The following is a 17752-nucleotide window of genomic DNA, read 5'->3' on the forward strand; positions in this document are numbered from 1 at the left end:
ATGCACCCGCAGTCTGTGGGTGAGGTAACACGAGCATTTCGGTGCTCAAGGGTAGCTTGACTCTCCTAGTGTCCAGTTCCATTGTCGTTTCAGTCCTATCTAGTCAGGAACGTCCGTACTCACCTTTTCTTTAAACTCTACTGTCCATAGACGTTTGTACGCATCTCGCGTGTGAGTTCACACTGCACATGCGCTCCGTGGGCCTCCTATTACTTACCTCGAGTTAGTATAGAGTGGTCCCAGCGATCCTACAACCTCTGGACAGCTCCATTCCTTTAAGTGACTTTCGCATTCCACTTATTTAGTATATGGTTTGCCGTGCCCCTAGGGCACCATTGTAAATCGTGCAACTTAAACGTATTTTTCCTAAGAGTTTGTCATGTGCTTAGCCCTCTGACCTCATAAAGAGTTCAGAGGTGTATGTTAGTTAATAAATAACTGTTTATTTTCATAACTACCTGTGTGGTGTCCTTTTCATTTGGTATTCAAAGGTTATATGTGGTAAAACAGCTGGCTTCACATGCCATAAAGAGTTTAGCCTAAAGACTGCTTTTGTCCACGCTACTAGGATAGCTGGTCTATATGGCTAACTTACAACCAATCACCATAAGGGTTGTTTGGACTGATACAAGGTGGTCACTAGAACTAGTGAACATCATATATCAGGCCAACTTCTCACAGCAAGACCCAACGATCTGAAGTTATTTTTGACCAATTGTAGAAGTGTTGGGAGATTCGACCTCCAATTTTCAGAGCAGAACACTTGACCCGTGGAAAGTCACTGTTTTTTAGAGGTAGAACCTCCTCTGTAGGTGCTTTTCCTTCGATAAGGCCTGGAATCGGATTGCCTATTCTGAGTTTGATAGGAGTAGCGCTGCTTGTTTTCACCATAGGAGCGGTACTCTCTGCCACGTGTTCCACGAAAGGACCGCTTCCAGTACTGGAGAGATCCTAGGGCACGAGCAGTGTCCGTGTCTTTCTTGATGGACTCTAAGGCGTCGTCCACATGCTTTGCGGAAGAGGGACTCTCCATCAAAAGGCAAGTCGAGCACTCTTGCCTGCACTTCAGGCCGAAAAGCCGTAGCCTTAAGCCAGCCCTGCCTCCTTAAGACTGCAGCACCTGCGAGCTGTCTTAAACCCGTAGAGGAAATATCAATTGCACAGTCTATAATTTCAGAGATTTTCTCTCCCTCTTGCATGATCTTATGGGCTTCTGCCCTGGAGGATTCCGGAAGTAGGTCAACGAAAGCCGCGATCTCTGACCACATCTGACGTTCATACCATCCGAGGATGGCCAAGGAGTTTGCCGCCCTGACCGTCGTGGCAGCCATAGTGGTGAATTTCTTTCCAATGGTATCCAGGCGGCGACCCTCCTGATCCAGTGGCGAAGTTAGCGGAGTTGCCGGGTTACGCGACCTCTTTTGGGCGGCTTGTGTAATGACCGAGTCAGCCTTTGGTTGTGACACAAGGCATGCCGGTAAATCCGCAGGCGCCTTATTCTTCTTGTCAAGGCGCGGAAGCACGGCCGGGATGGAGTTAGGCCGTTTCATTAGTTTAAGTCCCTCCTGCCATATAAAGTCAATTATTGGAATGGTATGCAATTGCTTCAAAGGTTGATCCTTGAAGTCATAAAGGAAACAGTCTTGGTGTTTGACGTCCATGGGCAAATGAAAACGCTTCGCGGCTCTCACCATCAAGTTGTGTAAACCCCCAATTTCCACTGGGGGAGAAGCCAGGGGATAAGCAGGAGGAGGAGACGGGTCTGGGCCCGATAGTTGTCCCAATCTGCAAGGACAGCGTCGTCGTCCTGGTCCGTATCATTGCGAACGTCATCATCGTCAGTACCAGGATCAGGAAGAACTGGTGATCTTGGCTGAGCAACAGGAAGAGGCTCTCGTGCTGGATGAGGCGGAGGAGGAGAATTCTGCGCAGAAGGTGGGAATCGACGATTATAATCGTCTAACTTGTGCTGAAGGTTCGATATCAAAGACACCGGTATTTGTGCCATAGGAACCTCGTGGTCAACATCCAGCTGGTCATCGTAAACTGGGAAGAGTGAACCCCTGTCATCATTGTCCTCATCCTCATAGTCCTGATATTTTATATTGAGCTCCGAAGGACTTGTTGCAGGACGAAAGGAGTCATCAACATAAGACCCATCCGAAGACTCCTCCTCTGCAGACGCAAAGAGTTGAGCAGGGGGGCCAGAACCACCTTGAAGAGGACTCAAAACTAGCGGAGCGGGACGTTTTACAATAGAAGCAGTCACCACAGTAAAGGTTGCTGCAGTTGCCAGAGAATGGTGTCCCGTCAACGAGCTCGTGGTGGAAACCGTCGTCGAGGAATTCGCCAATGTAGAACAAGGCGTCGACAAAGAAGCGCAAGCCGTCGACGGACCCAGGACTTTTCCCGTCGACGGTGCGGCCGTCGTCGACGAGGTCTTCTTCGTCGTCGACGGAGCTGTCGACGAGGAGGTGGTCGTCGACGAGGTACTCGGCGTCGACGAGGCTACCGTCGACGAAGGTGGTACCATCGACAAAGGTGGTACTGTCGACGAGCGACACGTCGACGAAGCCTTCGTCGACGAATGCTTCTTTGGCAAGGTCGTCGACGAGACGGATTTCTTCGCCGTCGACTAGATCTTCAAAATGGAGGTTGGGCCTAAACTTTTGGTTCGTAGTCGACGATGTGGACGCTGTCGTCGTCGTCGTCTTCGTCGACATAGAGCATGTCGTCGTCATCGTAGGCACAACGTCGACGGACCTTGGCGTCGTAGACGGGTGCATCGACGAGCTGGCACTCGTTTTGGATGACGAGGGTGATAGATTGGGACTGCGACGCCAGAGAACCAGGTCCCGTAGGCGTAGAGGCCGGCAGATCCCGTGGGGAGACAGACTTTGGAGCGACCACAAACTTCTTCCTTTTTAGAAAAGGAGAATGCATCTCAGTCTCCGACCCACGTTTAAGAGAGGTCTTGGAATGGTAGGAAGACACACTCTCCACATCAAACATAGGATTGTCTGAAGTCTTCAACCTCTGTAGCCAAAGAAGGAGACGGGCCTCTCTATCTTTTAGGGTCGTTGAAGAAAAAGTTCTTCAAAACTTGCAGTTCCTCACCTCATGGTCCGGGTACAGGAAATAGATGCACTTTTTATGAGGGTCCTCGTGGAACAGGCAACGTTTTCCACAAGCAGAACAGGGCCTGAATAAAGATTTCTTTGGTGAAGACAATGTAGAAGAAGATGAAAAGGTTTGAAGATTGAAGAAACTGAGCAGAGCTCAGGGAGAATCCCTTCACACGACGTGTGGTAGAAAATCTGAGGGCTTGAGCTTCTGAGGAGAAGGTTCTAGAGGGTGCTGCAGCCTGATTGGCTGGAATGTGGACCATAATAATGACATGGATATGTTGCTAAAGTGAATTCTCCCTTTAGGCCTCTATGGGCCTATGTTGTTCTATGGTACTTTTAAATTTCTTCTTTATGTCTATTTATATATATTATATTTATATGTATATTTATGATGTTTTATATATATATATCTATATATATATCTATATATATATATCTATATCTATATATCTATATATCTATATATCTATATATCTATATATCTATATATATATATATATATATATATTCCAAGCAAAACGATGGGTCCTTCCGGGATCCTTACTCCCCAGTCAGGTGGCGCATGAGTTCGGCGCACCTCTCCCAGCCGAAATTTTTTATCAATCCACAGTTTGCTTCAAAGCATGATGCGCACTCAGGAAGTTGCAGCAAAAAAGGGTTTATTCTTGGTTACACGCTACGTATTTCGACACTACTTGTGCCTTGATCACACGTTAACCGCTCTGTTAGGGGTACCATGTTATATACAAACATCAACACAAATGAGGCAACGGTAAAGTCATGTGACTTTGTTCGTAAACATAACCGCCATCTTGGACCGTGGTGAATACATGCGATACCGGGTAAATCTCCGTTTACTGTGGAGAATATCACTACCCCGGATTTAGTGATGAAAGTGCACCGATCTGGGAATCCCGGTGTGGTATAATGGAGCACAAACATCAGACAGCACCCACTGGAGGGTTAAAAATGTGAGGTGAGAGCGCACTACATTAACCAGCAGGCCCAAAAAACGTGCCGAAATGAGACGCCCACTAGGGGGCAGAACATTAAAACTATTAAGGCAATCCTCGTGTTAAAGTGTGTTCACATCTCGTTTGCTGTGGCTCTCTCTGAGGAAGGTCGAGGAATGACTGAAATGCATTAGAAATGTTATGCCACTGTGGAAATAAAAGCTGAACCTAACCGGAATGCGTGCGGCTCCATTACCTTTTTGCTGAAAGAAGGTTTGTTGGCACATTAAGGGTCTTGGTCCGGCCCGGAGTGACGCACCGTTTAAAGAGCGCCTGGCATTCACCCGCATTTGACCAAACTTTGTTGGAAGTGGCAACACATAGGGTGACGGGAGCCGCCTAGGAATGGACCTTGGTGAAAAACGCCCGGATCTAGTGATGAAAGTGCACCTATCTGGGAATCCCGGTGTGGTATAATGGAGCGCAAACATCAGACAGCACCCACTGGAGGGTTAAAAATGTGAGGTGAGAGCGCACTACATTAACCAGCAGGCCCAAAAAACTTGCCGAAATGAGACGCCCACTAGGGGGCTTAACATTAAAACTATTAAGGCAATCCTCGTGTTAAAGTGTGTTCACATCTCGTTTGGGGACTCGGGTGCAGAGTGTGCACTCTCACGCGGGATGCGGGACAAAGGCTATGGTAGCTAGATTTCACAAAGTTAGTGTTCTCGGGCGAACCCGATAAGGTAGGTCGAAAACGACAGTGGATCCTGACCCTTGGATAGTGAGGCTATGCTGGGGCACCGAAATGCCGAGTTTACCTAGCCCAGGGGCTGCAGCTGCATATGTCTCAAAAGACGTTGGGAATCCTCGTAGACGAACCAGGAGCCTGAAGAAAGAAGTTGCTGGCAGGCGACCAGTGAAAATAGTTCGAGTTGATCCAAGCCTGGATCGAAGATGGATGACACCTGAAAGCAGAGGGGACCAAGTTCGTGACTACTAGCCAGTAGTCAGGTGGCACCAGGAGGGCACCGGATGGTAGTCACCTCGACTAGGTGAGTGGGAGACGCTGGGCTCTGCAGATCTCACGGACCAGGAGGCGTTGTCGGCAACCAGGATGGAGGAGCGAGCTGTCCCACGATGGATGAAGCTGTCGACGTCGCTGGACCCAGGATTGGGGCAACAAGTCTTGGCAAATTCAAGCCCACGCGGTGGACTCAAAATGGCGTCTGGAGTGGACCAGGAGGGTCCGGGGTGCTCCTCTTTTGGAAGGGAGCAAGGGCCAGTCTGGAGCAACCAGACCAGCAGTAGTGATGTCGTTGGGCGTCGTTAATAAGGCCACAAGCCAGCGGGCTAGTAGCCAAACAACGCGGTGAGCAGCAAAAAGCAGAAGGGCCCCACGCAGATCGTGGAGATGCTGGGAGGCTGGACTTCGGTGCTGGAGCTGCTCAGGGTCGGGGCTTCTCGGACCCCAAAGCACTCACCAGAGGATCCCTCGGCGGTCGTGCTGGATAAGATTCGTGCAGTTCTGATGATGGCCGGTCCCTCGAGGTCTCGTCGCACCTACGGTTCTCAGCTTAGCTGTAGAGGTAGGTAGAGGTCAGAGGTGCCAGGGAAGCCGGGTCTCGTCGTGCTGGTTGGTCGGATTCCTGAGGAAGGACGTGCAGCAAACCGCAGAGTTCTTAGATGGTGCCTGCGGATGCAGGGTGACTACTCCTTAGCCACAAGGGAGAAATCTTGAGAAGAGTCTTGAAGTCCTTTCGTAGAAAGTCGTTTCTTGATTCAAAGATGATCTAATTTGGAAGGGTCCCCGCTCCTGCCTTTATCCTAAAGAAAGGGGTGGGTACGCGACTAGGTCCTGCCCTAGGGGTGGGACCAGGAAGGGGGGTGGTTACACCCCTCTCCCATGCCGGACTTTCCCCAGGCCAGGGGCTGGTGTGCCCCTGGAACTTGTTCTAGCCGGCAGATGCGTAGTGAGCACCGGGGTGCCACTCAGCAGTCACCTTCCTATAAAGCCCTGCCTACCCAGGATACACAAAACCCTGTCTGGGATGGTGCTAGCACCGCCCCTGACAGGAAACCCTTTGTCCAAGCTCTCCTCGCTGGAAGGACTCCCAGCAGCAGGAGGTCAGACTCGTGTCTGTGGTGGCAGCTTCCATTTTGTGGAGCTGAGGCTTCGTTTAACTTTAACCGGGGTTTACAGTTACATACATGTCGTGTCCCTCTAGAAGGGTGGAATGCTAACCCCGTCGCCAGAATTGGCGAGGGGTTAGTATTCCAATTCGTATGACACCTTACTCGACATGTTTTGATAAAGCAATACCAAAGATAGCATTTAACCGCTAGGATTATAATGCACTTAAGAGTATATGGTATGCGTTATCATGGAACAGCTATTAGGACTTGGTTCCTCAAGCTGCAAACGGGCTCAGCCCATGCCAGAGCACCATTTCACACGATTCCAAGCACTCTGCCTTCAGGATTGTCAAGGCCTGCCATAGGAGTGACTGATAGGAATCTGTGTGTCCATTTTTAGGGTTAGATATAGGTATACTATATCTACAGCAAAGGGTGAGTACACCACCTTGCCCCAGCTGTCGTGCAGCCAGTTGTGTCAGATTTAGATGGCCATCCAGGGGTGGCATAATACATGCTTCAGCCCCTGGTAGGCCCTGAGTACACCTATGCCCTGAGTTACAGGGTCTGATAAGGTGGCCCAGTTCCAATTGGATAATGCACCTAAGGTACACATGTCAATTTAGTGAGAGAACAGCTAGGCTGTGGGTCTGATTGGCAGGCCCACAGCCAGAGAAAGTCGTAAACCAGTGAAACAAAAGCAAAAAATCTGGGTGATCATAGGATTGCAGACCCTACTCTCCTACATGACCCCCCCCCCAAAAAACCTTGGGACAATAAACTAACCTTGACCAGGTGAGTCTTCTTGCTCTAACTGGAAATACCTGGAGAGCCCATCTGCATTGCCATGATCAGTGCCAGGTCTATGCTCCACTGTAAAATCCATCCCCTGTAGGGAAATGGACCACCTAAGCAGTTTGGGGTTTTCACCCTTCATCTGATTTAGCCATAAGAGGGGCTTATGGTCGGTCTGAATCTTGAAATGAGTGCCAAACAAGTATGGCCTCAGTTTATTCAGGGCCCAAACCACAGCAAAGGCCTCCCTCTCAATAGCTGACCAATTTTTCTCTCTGGGGGTCAGCCTTCTGCTTATAAAAGCAATGGGCTGGTCTTGACCATCAAAATTCAGTTGAGATAGAACAGCTCCCACACCCAACTCAGAAGCATCTGTTTGGACAATGAATGGTTTGGAGTAGTCTGGACTCTTGAGGATAGGTGCTGTGCACATGGCCTGCTTTAGGTCATCGAATGCTTTTTGACAGCCTGCTGTCCACTGAACCTTTTTTGGCATTTTCTTACTTGTCAGTTCAATAAGTGGAGTCACAATTGATCCATAATTCCTGACAAACTTTCTATAGTAACCAGTCAGGCCCAAGAAAGCTCGAACCTGAGTCTGGGTGGTTGGAGGAGCCCAGTCCCTGATTGACTGTATTTTGCTCTCCAGTGGCTGAACTTGGCCTCCACCTACAAGGTGGCCCAAGTATACAACCTGTGTCTGCCCTATCTGGCACTTGGTGGCCTTGATAGTGAGACCTGCTGCTTGCAGTGCCTCTAACACTTTCCTCAGGTGGACCAGGTGATCTTCCCAGGTGGAGCTAAAGACAGCAATATCATCAAGATATGCCGCACAGAAGTCATCCAGCCCAGTGAGAACATGATTCACCAACCTTTGGAAGGTGGCAGGTGCATTTTTCAAACCAAAGGGCATTACCACAAATTGATAATGCCCACCAGGGGTAGAAAATGCTGTCTTGGGCTTGGCATCCTCAGCTAACCTGATTTGCCAATACCCAGCTGTCAGGTCAAATGTACTTAAGTAGTTGGCAGAAGCCAATCTATCTGTAAGTTCATCTGCCCTTGGTATTGGGTGGGCATCAGTCTTAGTGACTGCATTGAGACCCCTGTAGTCTACGCAGAACCTCATCTCTTTCTTACCACCCTGGGTGTGAGGCTTTGGCACTAGAACTACTGGACTAGCCCAAGGGCTATCTGAGGGTTCAATGGCTCCCAACTCCAACATTTTCTGCACTTCTGTTTTGATGCAGTCCCTAACTTGATCAGGCTGCCTGTAGATTTTACTCTTAACTGGCAAGCTGTCACCAGTGTCAATCTCATGGGTACACCAATTGGTCTGACTGGGTGTTAGAGAGAACATATGCCTGAAGGATTGAAGAACCTGTTTACAATCCTTCTGTTGATGTTCAGAGAGGCTGCCACAAAAGACAACACCATCTACTGACCCATCATCAGGATTCTGAGTAGGCAGGTCTTGGAGAGGGTCACTCTCTTCCTCCTGTCCCTCATCTATGGCCATGAGCAAGCTCATGTCCTTCCTGTCGACATATGCTTTGAGCCTGTTAACATGAAGCACCCTGTGGGGGCTTCTGGGAGTTCCATGGTCCACCAGGTAGGTGACCTCTCCCTTTTGCTCAAGAATTGTGTGGGGCCCAGACCATTTGTCTTTGAGTGCTGCTGGGGCCACTGGCTCCAACACCCACACCTTCTGTCCAGGCTGATACACAGCCAGGACAGCCTTTTGGTCATACCAAGCTTTTTGGAGTTCTTGGCTGGCCTTAAGGTTTTCAGATGCCTTCTCCATATACTCAGCCATCCTGGAGCAGAGACCAAGTACATAGTCCACTATGTTGGTTGCAGGCTTTTTGAGAGGTCTCTCCCATCCTTCCTTCATCAAACACAGGGGGCCTCTTACGGGATGCCCATACAAAAGTTCAAAAGGGCTGTAGCCAACCCCCTTCTGTGGGACCTCTCTGTAAGCAAACAGAAGGCAGGGAATCAGGACATCCCATCTACGCCTGAGCTTTTCAGGTAGTCCATGAATCATCCCTTTTAGGGTCCTGTTGAACCTTTCAACAAGCCCATTGCATTGTGGATGATAGGGTGTAGTGAACTTGTAGTTGACACCACATTCCTTCCACATAGCAGTTAAGTAGCTTGACATGAAGTTTGCACCTCTGTCAGAGACCACCTCCTTTAGGGAAGCCCACTCTGGAGAACACTCCAACTAGGGCTCTTGCCACTACAGGTGCTGTAGTGGTCCTAAGTGGAATAGCTTCAGGATACCTGGTGGCATGATCCACTACCACCAGTATAAACTTGTGCCCTGATGCTGTCTGGGGTTCCATTGGACCAACAATGTCAATCACCACTCTTTCAAAGGGCACCCCCACCACAGGCATTGGTATAAGGGGGGCCTTTGTTGTGACACCTGACTTACCACTGGCTTGGCAAGTGACACAGGAGCGACAAAACTCCTTGGTATCCTCATTCATGTGAGGCCAGTGAAAGTGTGAGACAAGCCTGTCCCAAGTCTTTGTCTGGCCTAAGTGTCCTGCTAAGGGAATCTCATGGGCCAAGGTAAGAAGGAAACCTCGCTGAGACAAGGGGATAACAAGCCTCCTGGTCATGCCAGGCTTGGGGTCTCTTGCCTCAGTGTACAGGAGTCCATCATCCCAGTACACCTTGTGGGTACCTGTGGCGTTCCCAGCAGCCTCAGCAGCAGCCTGCTGTCTGAGGGGTTCAAGGGAAGGGCAGTCTAACTGTTCTTTCCCCAGGTCTTCTCTTGAGGGTCCCCCTGAGCCCAGGAATTCAACTTGATCAAGTTCAAACTCTTTAGGCTCAGTTTCCCTCAGTTCCTGTAGGTCAGCCTCCTCTGAGACTTGATCCTCAACCTGGGGCAAGGGGGAAGGCAATGCCTTAACCCTACTGCTCTTCTTCTTGGAAGGTGTCTGGTCCATTGTTCCAGGATCCAGCACCTGTTCAGTGGGGCATCTTCTGGCCTGTGACCTAGTCACAGCAAGCACATGTGCTGGCAAGCCTAACATCTCCATGTGAGTCCTATGCTCCACTTCTGACCATTGTGATGACTCCAAATCATTGCCCAACAAACAATCCACTGGGAGGTCTGAACTAACTACAACTTTCTTTTGGCCATTTACCCCTCCCCAGGAGAAAGCAACAATTGCCATACTATGACTGGTAGTGACATTGCTTGCATTGGTCACCAGGAAATCTGTACCTGGCATGATCTGTCCAGGGTCCACAAAGTTAGGTGTCACCATTGTGACACTGGTAGAAGTGTCCATATAGGCCTGAGCCATTCTTCCATTGATTAAAGGTGTCTGTCTGTATTTGCTTAAAGTATTGGGACTGACATCAGGGGATATATCCACATCCCCTGTACAGACAAGGACAGCCTGAGTGAGTGTGCCAACTAAGTTGTCATACCCCTCAGAACCCAAGGTTAACCCAACTAATCCCTTGGGAGGTGCACTACTACTGCTGGCTGTACTAGGGGGCACAGGTGCCTTAGGGGCTGCAGTAGCAGGAGTCTGCCCTCCTTTCTTGGTGCACTCACTAAACCAGTGAGTTTTACTTTTACAGTATTGGCACCACCTTTTTGATTGGCCTTCTTGATTCTTCTTTTTCTGGGAAGCCTGACCCCCACCCTCTTTGGGTTGTTGGGGACCTGTCGAAGACTTCTGGTCATTTTGTTCACCCTTAGAATCTTTACCCTTCTGGTCTGCTTTCTTCTGACCACCCTGGTGTTGGCCCTGGTTTTGCTTAACTCTTGTTCTGACCCATCTGTCTGCCTTCTTTCCCAATTCTTGGGGAGAGGTCAGATCTGAGTCAACAAGATGCTGATGCAACAACTGGTTCTGACAATTGTTTAAAATTTGTTCTCTCATGATCAAATTATACAATCCTGTGTAATCAGTAACCTTACTGCCCAGCAACCAGCCCTCCAAAGCCTTAGTGGCACAATCTACAAAATCAGACCAATCTTGAGACTGAGTTTTCTGGGTATCCCTGAACAGCAACCTGTACTGCTCAGTGGTTAGGCCAAACCCATCAATCAGTGTATTTTTCAAGACTTGGTAATTGTTAGCATCCTCAGCTCTAGTAGTGAGGAGCTTATCTCTACCTTTACCTTCAAAGGAGAGCCACAAGATAGCTGCCCACTGACTCTGGGGGACACACTGTACAGTGAAGGCCCTCTCCAAAGCAGTAATCCATTTGTGGATATCATCCCCTTGTTTAAAGGGGGGCACTATCTTACTCAGGTGCCTAGTGTCTAAACTCCTGTTTTCCTTTGGGGGAATGCTGCCACCAGTGGAATCTTGTCCACTCAACTTTTGCTCTCTAGCAAAGGCAAGTCTCTCTTTGGCCAGGGCAAGTTCTTCCCTTTCAATCCTCAGATTGACTTCCCTTTCCTTGGCTTCATATACTCTCCTCTGAGGGGATGTCATCCTCCTTTGAGAAGAGGCCTGAGAGCCATTGGTTCGAATGGATCTGTTAGAGCCTCTTGATAGAGACCTAACTCGTCCATTCCCAATGTTAAGCTGGCCTGAGAGGGGCCCCAGGGGTCTCCTAGTACCATTCTCATGCCTGCTTAAGTTGTCCCTAGTTAGCTGGCTAACTATTTCTGGACCTTTGTCTGCCTCATCCTCAGATGGCTCTTGATCCTCACCCTCCTCTTCACCTTCTGCAGAGAGATGGATAAGATCAGGGTCACCTGTGGTTCCCTCTAGGGGAGGCATGCTCCCATCTGGATTAGAAGGGTCTGGGTTACCATCCCTCCTGGCATCATAAGTCTCTAAGAGACCAATCAGAAATGGGATTGTGGGGTTAGACCCCTGTTTTAGTTTCCTGGAGGTACACGCTTGTCTCATCTCCTGGAAGCTAAGAGCAGAATATCTGGAAGTGACCTGTGGAGGGTCCACTGACACAAGGGGAGACTCAGAGTTTCCTCCTTTGTCTGACATGCTGATTCTAGTGTGGTGTAAGTGATGCACCTACCTACACTATTTGTTTGCCTACTGATCCCTTGCTAAGAGTTGCAGCCAAGGTGTGCTAAGCCTTGAGGAGCTACAACAGCTGGTTCAGTAGAACTCAGAGTATTCTAAGCTAAGTTATATGTACCTGAAGTACTTATGTGATATTTCACAAGATATTCTTAGGATACGTGTGGTAAAACAACAGCAAGCTCAAATCCCAACCGCTGCTCACCAATGTGAGAAGTTGGCCTGATATAAAATGTTCACTATTCTAGTGAGCACTTTGTATCAGTCCAAACAACCCTTATGGTGATTGGTTGTAAGTCAACCTTATAGACCAGCTATCCTAGTAGCATGGATACAAGCAGTCTTCAGGCTAAACTCTAGAGGGCGTGTTAAGCCAGCTGTTATACCATCACATATACCCCTTGAACACCAAGTGAAAGGACACCACACAAGTGTTATGAAAATAAACAGTGTATTTATTTAGATCACAACAGCCCTGTACTCTTTATGAGGACAGGGTACTAAGCACACAACAAAACTCTTACGAAAATACTTTAAGTTGCACAATTTACACAAATCCACGAGGGGCACGAAAAACCATATACTACAATAGTGGAATGCAAAATTACTAGCAGGTAAGTACTAGACTAATAGGCTTTGGAATCGCTAGGACTACGTTACTGAACCTTCAGATTACTAGTAGGAGGCCTAGGGGACTCGGGTGCAGAGTGTGCACTCTCACGCGGGATGCGGGACAAAGGCTATGGTAGCTAGATTTCACAAAGTTAGTGTTCTCGGGCGAACCCGATAAGGTAGGTCGAAAACGACAGTGGATCCTGACCCTTGGATAGTGAGGCTATGCTGGGGCACCGAAATGCCGAGTTTACCTAGCCCAGGGGCTGCAGCTGCATATGTCTCAAAAGACGTCGGGAATCCTCGTAGACGAACCAGGAGCCTGAAGAAAGAAGTTGCTGGCAGGCGACCAGTGAAGATAGTTCGAGTTGATCCAAGCCTGGATCGAAGATGGATGACACCTGAAAGCAGAGGGGACCAAGTTCGTGACTACTAGCCAGTAGTCAGGTGGCACCAGGAGGGCACCGGATGGTAGTCACCTCGACTAGGTGAGTGGGAGACGCTGGGCTCTGCAGATCTCACGGACCAGGAGGCGTTGTCGGCGACCAGGATGGAGGAGCGAGCTGTCCCACGATGGATGAAGCTGTCGACGTCGCTGGACCCAGGATTGGGGCAACAAGTCTTGGCAAATTCAAGCCCACGCGGTGGACTCAAAATGGCGTCTGGAGTAGACCAGGAGGGTCCGGGGTGCTCCTCTTTTATAAGGGAGCAAGGGCCAGTCTGGAGCAACCAGACCAGCAGTAGTGATGTCGTCGGGCGTCGTTAAGAAGGCCACAAGCCAGCGGGCTAGTAGCCAAACAACGCGGTGAGCAGCAAAAAGCAGAAGGGCCCCACGCAGATCGTGGAGATGCTGGGAGGCTGGACTTCGGTGCAGGAGCTGCTCAGGGTCGGGGCTTCTCGGACCCCAAAGCACTCACCAGAGGATCCCTCGGCGGTCGTGCTGGATAAGATTCGTGCAGTTCTGATGATGGCCGGCCCCTCGAGGTCTTGTCGCACCTACGGTTCTCAGCTTAGATGTAGAGGTAGGTAGAGGTCAGAGGTGCCAGGGAAGCCGGGTCTCGTCGTGCTGGTCGGTCGGATTCCTGAGGAAGGACGTGCAGCAAACCGCAGAGTTCTTAGATGGTGCCTGCGGATGCAGGGTGACTACTCCTTAGCCACAAGGGAGAAATCTTGAGAAGAGTCTTGAAGTCCTTTCGTAGAAAGTCGTTTCTTGATTCAAAGATGATCTAATTTGGAAGGGTCCCCACTCCTGCCTTTATCCTAAAGAAAGGGGTGGGTACGCGACTAGGTCCTGCCCTAGGGGTGGGACCAGGAAGGGGGGTGGTTACACCCCTCTCCCATGCCGGACTTTCCCCAGGCCAGGGGCTGGTGTGCCCCTGGAACTGGTTCTAGCCGGCAGATGCGTAGTGAGCACTGGGATGCCACTTAGCAGTCACCTTCCTGTAAAGCCCTGCCTACCCAGGATACACAAAACCCTGTCTGGGATGGTGCTAGCACCGCCCCTGACAGGAAACTATTTGTCCAAGCTCTCCTCGCTAGAAGGACTCCAGGCAGCAGGAGGTCAGACTCGTGTCTGTGGTGGCAGCATCCATTTTGTGGAGCTGAGGCTTCGTTTAACTTTAACCGGGGTTCACAGTTACATACATGTTGTGTCCCTCTAGAAGGGTGGAATGCTAACCCCGTCGCCAGAATTGGAGAGGGGTTAGTATTCCAATTCGTATGACACCTTACTCGACATGTTTTGATAAAGCAATACCAAAGATAGCATTTAACCGCGAGGATTATAATGCACTTAAGAGTATATGGTATGCGTTATCATGGAACAGCTATTAGGACTTGGTTCCGCAAGCTGCAAACGGGCTCAGCTCATGCCAGAGCACCATTTCACACGATTCCAAGCACTCTGCCTTCAGGATTGTCAAGGCCTGCCATAGGAGTGACTGATAGGAATCTGTGTGTCCATTTTTAGGGTTAGATATAGGTATACTATATCTACAGCAAAGGGTGAGTACACCACCTTGCCCCAGCTGTCGTGCAGCCAGTTGTGTCAGATTTAGATGGCCATCCAGGGGTGGCATAATACATGCTTCAGCCCCTGGTAGGCCCTGAGTACACCTATGCCCTGAGTTACAGGGTCTGATAAGGTGGCCCAGTTCCAATTGGATAATGCACCTAAGGTACACATGTCAATTTAGTGAGAGAACAGCTAGGCTGTGGGTCTGATTGGCAGGCCCACAGCCAGAGAAAGTCGTAAACCAGTGAAACAAAAGCAAAAAATCTGGGTGATCATAGGTTTGCAGACCCTACTCTCCTACAGGAGCCGCCTAGGAATGGACCTTGGTGAAAAACGCCCGGATCTAGTGATGAAAGTGCACCGATCTGGGAATCCCGGTGTGGTATAATGGAGCGCAAACATCAGACAGCACCCACTGGAGGGTTACAAATGTGAGGTGAGAGCGCACTACATTAACCAGCAGGCCCAAAAAACGTGCCGAAATGAGACGCCCACTAGGGGGCTGAACATTAAAACTATTAATGCAATCCTCGTGTTAAAGTGTGTTCACATCTCGTTTGCTGTGGCTCTCTCTGAGGAAGGTCGAGGAATGACTGAAATGCATTAGAAATGTTATGCCACTGTGGAAATAAAAGCTGAACCTAACCGGAATGCGTGCGGCTCCATTACCTTTTTGCTGAAAGAAGGTTTGTTGGCATATTAAGGGTCTTGGTCCGGCCCGGAGTGACGCACCGTTTAAAGAGCGCCTGGCAATCACCCGCATTTGACCAAACTTTGTTGGAAGTGGCAACACATAGGGTGACGGGAGCCGCCTAGGAATGGACCTTGGTGAAAAACGCCCGGATCTAGTTATGAAAGTGCACCGATCTGGGAATCCCGGTGTGGTATAATGGAGCGCAAACATCAGACAGCACCCACTGGAGAGTTAAAAATGTGAGGTGAGAGCGCACTACATTAACCAGCAGGCCCAAAAAACTTGCCGAAATGAGACGCCCACTAGGGGGCTTAACATTAAAACTATTAAGGCAATCCTCGTGTTAAAGTGTGTTCACATCTCGTTTGCTGTGGCTCTCTCTGAGGAAGGTCGAGGAACGACTGAAATGAATTAGAAATGTTATGCCACTGTGGAAATAAAAGCTGAACCTAACCGGAATGCGTGCGGCTCCATTACCTTTTTGCTGAAAGAAGGTTTTTTAAGGGTCTTGGTCCGGCCCGGAGTGACGCACCGTTTAAAGAGCGCCTGGCAATCACCCGCATTTGACCAAACTTTGTTGGAAGTGGCAACACATAGGGTGACGGGAGCCGCCTAGGAATGGACCTTGGTGAAAAACGCCCGGATCTAGTGATGAAAGTGCACCGATCTGGGAATCCCGGTGTGGTATAATAGAGCGCAAACATCAGACAGCACCCACTGGAGAGTTAAAAATGTGAGGTGAGAGCGCACTACATTAACCAGCAGGCCCAAAAAACTTGCCGAAATGAGACGCCCACTAGGGGGCTGAACATTAAAACTATTAAGGCAATCCTCGTGTTAAACTGTGTTCACATCTCGTTTGCTGTGGCTTTCTCTGAGGAAGGTCGAGGAACGACTGAAATGCATTAGAAATGGTATGCCACTGTGGAAATAAAAGCTGAACCTAACCGGAATGCGTGCGGCTCCATTACCTTTTTGCTGAAAGAAGGTTTGTTGGCATATTAAGGGTCTTTGTCCGGCCCGGAGTGACGCACCGTTTAAAGAGCGCCTGGCAATCACCCGCATTTGACCAAACTTTCTTGGAAGTGGCAACACATAGGGTGACGGGAGCCGCCTAGGAATGGACCTTGGTGAAAAACGCCCGGATCTAGTGATGAAAGTGCACCGATCTGGGAATCCCGGTGTGGTATAATGGAGCGCAAACATCAGACAGCACCCACTGGAGGGTTAAAAATGTGAGGTGAGAGCGCACTACATTAACCAGCAGGCCCAAAAAACGTGCCGAAATGAGACGCCCACTAGGGGGCTGAACATTAAAACTATTAAGGCAATCCTCGTGTTAAAGTGTGTTCACATCTCGTTTGCTGTGGCTCTCTCTGAGGAAGGTCGAGGAATGACTGAAATGCATTAGAAATGTTATGCCACTGTGGAAATAAAAGCTGAACCTAACCGGAATGCGTGCGGCTCCATTACCTTTGGGCTGAAAGAAGGTTTGTTGGCATATTAAGGGTCTTGGTCCGGCCCGGAGTGACGCACTGTTTAAAGAGCGCCTGGCAATCACCCGCATTTGACCAAACTTTGTTGGAAGTGGCAACACATAGGGTGACGGGAGCCGCCTAGGAATGGACCTTGGTGAAAAACGCCCGGATCTAGTGATGAAAGTGCACCGATCTGGGAATCCCGGTGTGGTATAATGGAGCGCAAACATCAGACAGCACCCACTGGAGAGTTAAAAATGTGAGGTGACAGCGCACTACATTAACCAGCAGGCCCAAAAAACTTGCCAAAATGAGACGCCCACTAGGGGGCTTAACATTAAAACTATTAAGGCAATCCTCGTGTTAAAGTGTGTTCACATCTCGTTTGCTGTGGCTCTCTCTGAGGAAGGTCGAGGAACGACTGAAATGCATTAGAGATGTTATGCCACTGTGGAAATAAAAGCTGAACCTAACCGGAATGCGTGCGGCTCCATTACCTTTTTGCTGAAAGAAGGTTTGTTGGCATATTAAGGGTCTTGGTCCGGCCCGGAGTGACGCACCGTTTAAAGAGCGCCTGGCAATCACCTGCATTTGACCAAACTTTGTTGGAAGTGGCAACACATAGGGTGACGGGAGCCGCCTAGGAATGGACCTTGGTGAAAAACGCCCGGATCTAGTGATGAAAGTGCACCGATCTGGGAATCCCGGTGTGGTATAATGGAGCGCAAACATCAGACAGCACCCACTGGAGGGTTAAAAATGTGAGGTGAGAGCGCACTACATTAACCAGCAGGCCCAAAAAACTTGCCGAAATGAGACGCCCACTAGGGGGCTTAACATTAAAACTATTAAGGCAATCCTCGTGTTAAAGTGTGTTCACATCTCGTTTGCTGTGGCTCTCTCTGAGGAAGG

At 49.4% G+C, this 17752-nt stretch overlaps 1 protein-coding gene across 1 annotated transcript in view; it reads right to left on the minus strand.

Annotated features, from left to right (window-relative positions):
• The window catches only part of RGS22 (regulator of G protein signaling 22), a 1820811-nt gene that overhangs the window by 1503864 nt on the left and 299195 nt on the right, over positions 1 to 17752 (minus strand). The window lies entirely within an intron of this gene.

Source organism: Lissotriton vulgaris, chromosome 4_1 (assembly GCF_964263255.1).
Source record: "Lissotriton vulgaris chromosome 4_1, aLisVul1.2, whole genome shotgun sequence".
NCBI lineage: Eukaryota > Metazoa > Chordata > Amphibia > Caudata > Salamandridae > Lissotriton > Lissotriton vulgaris.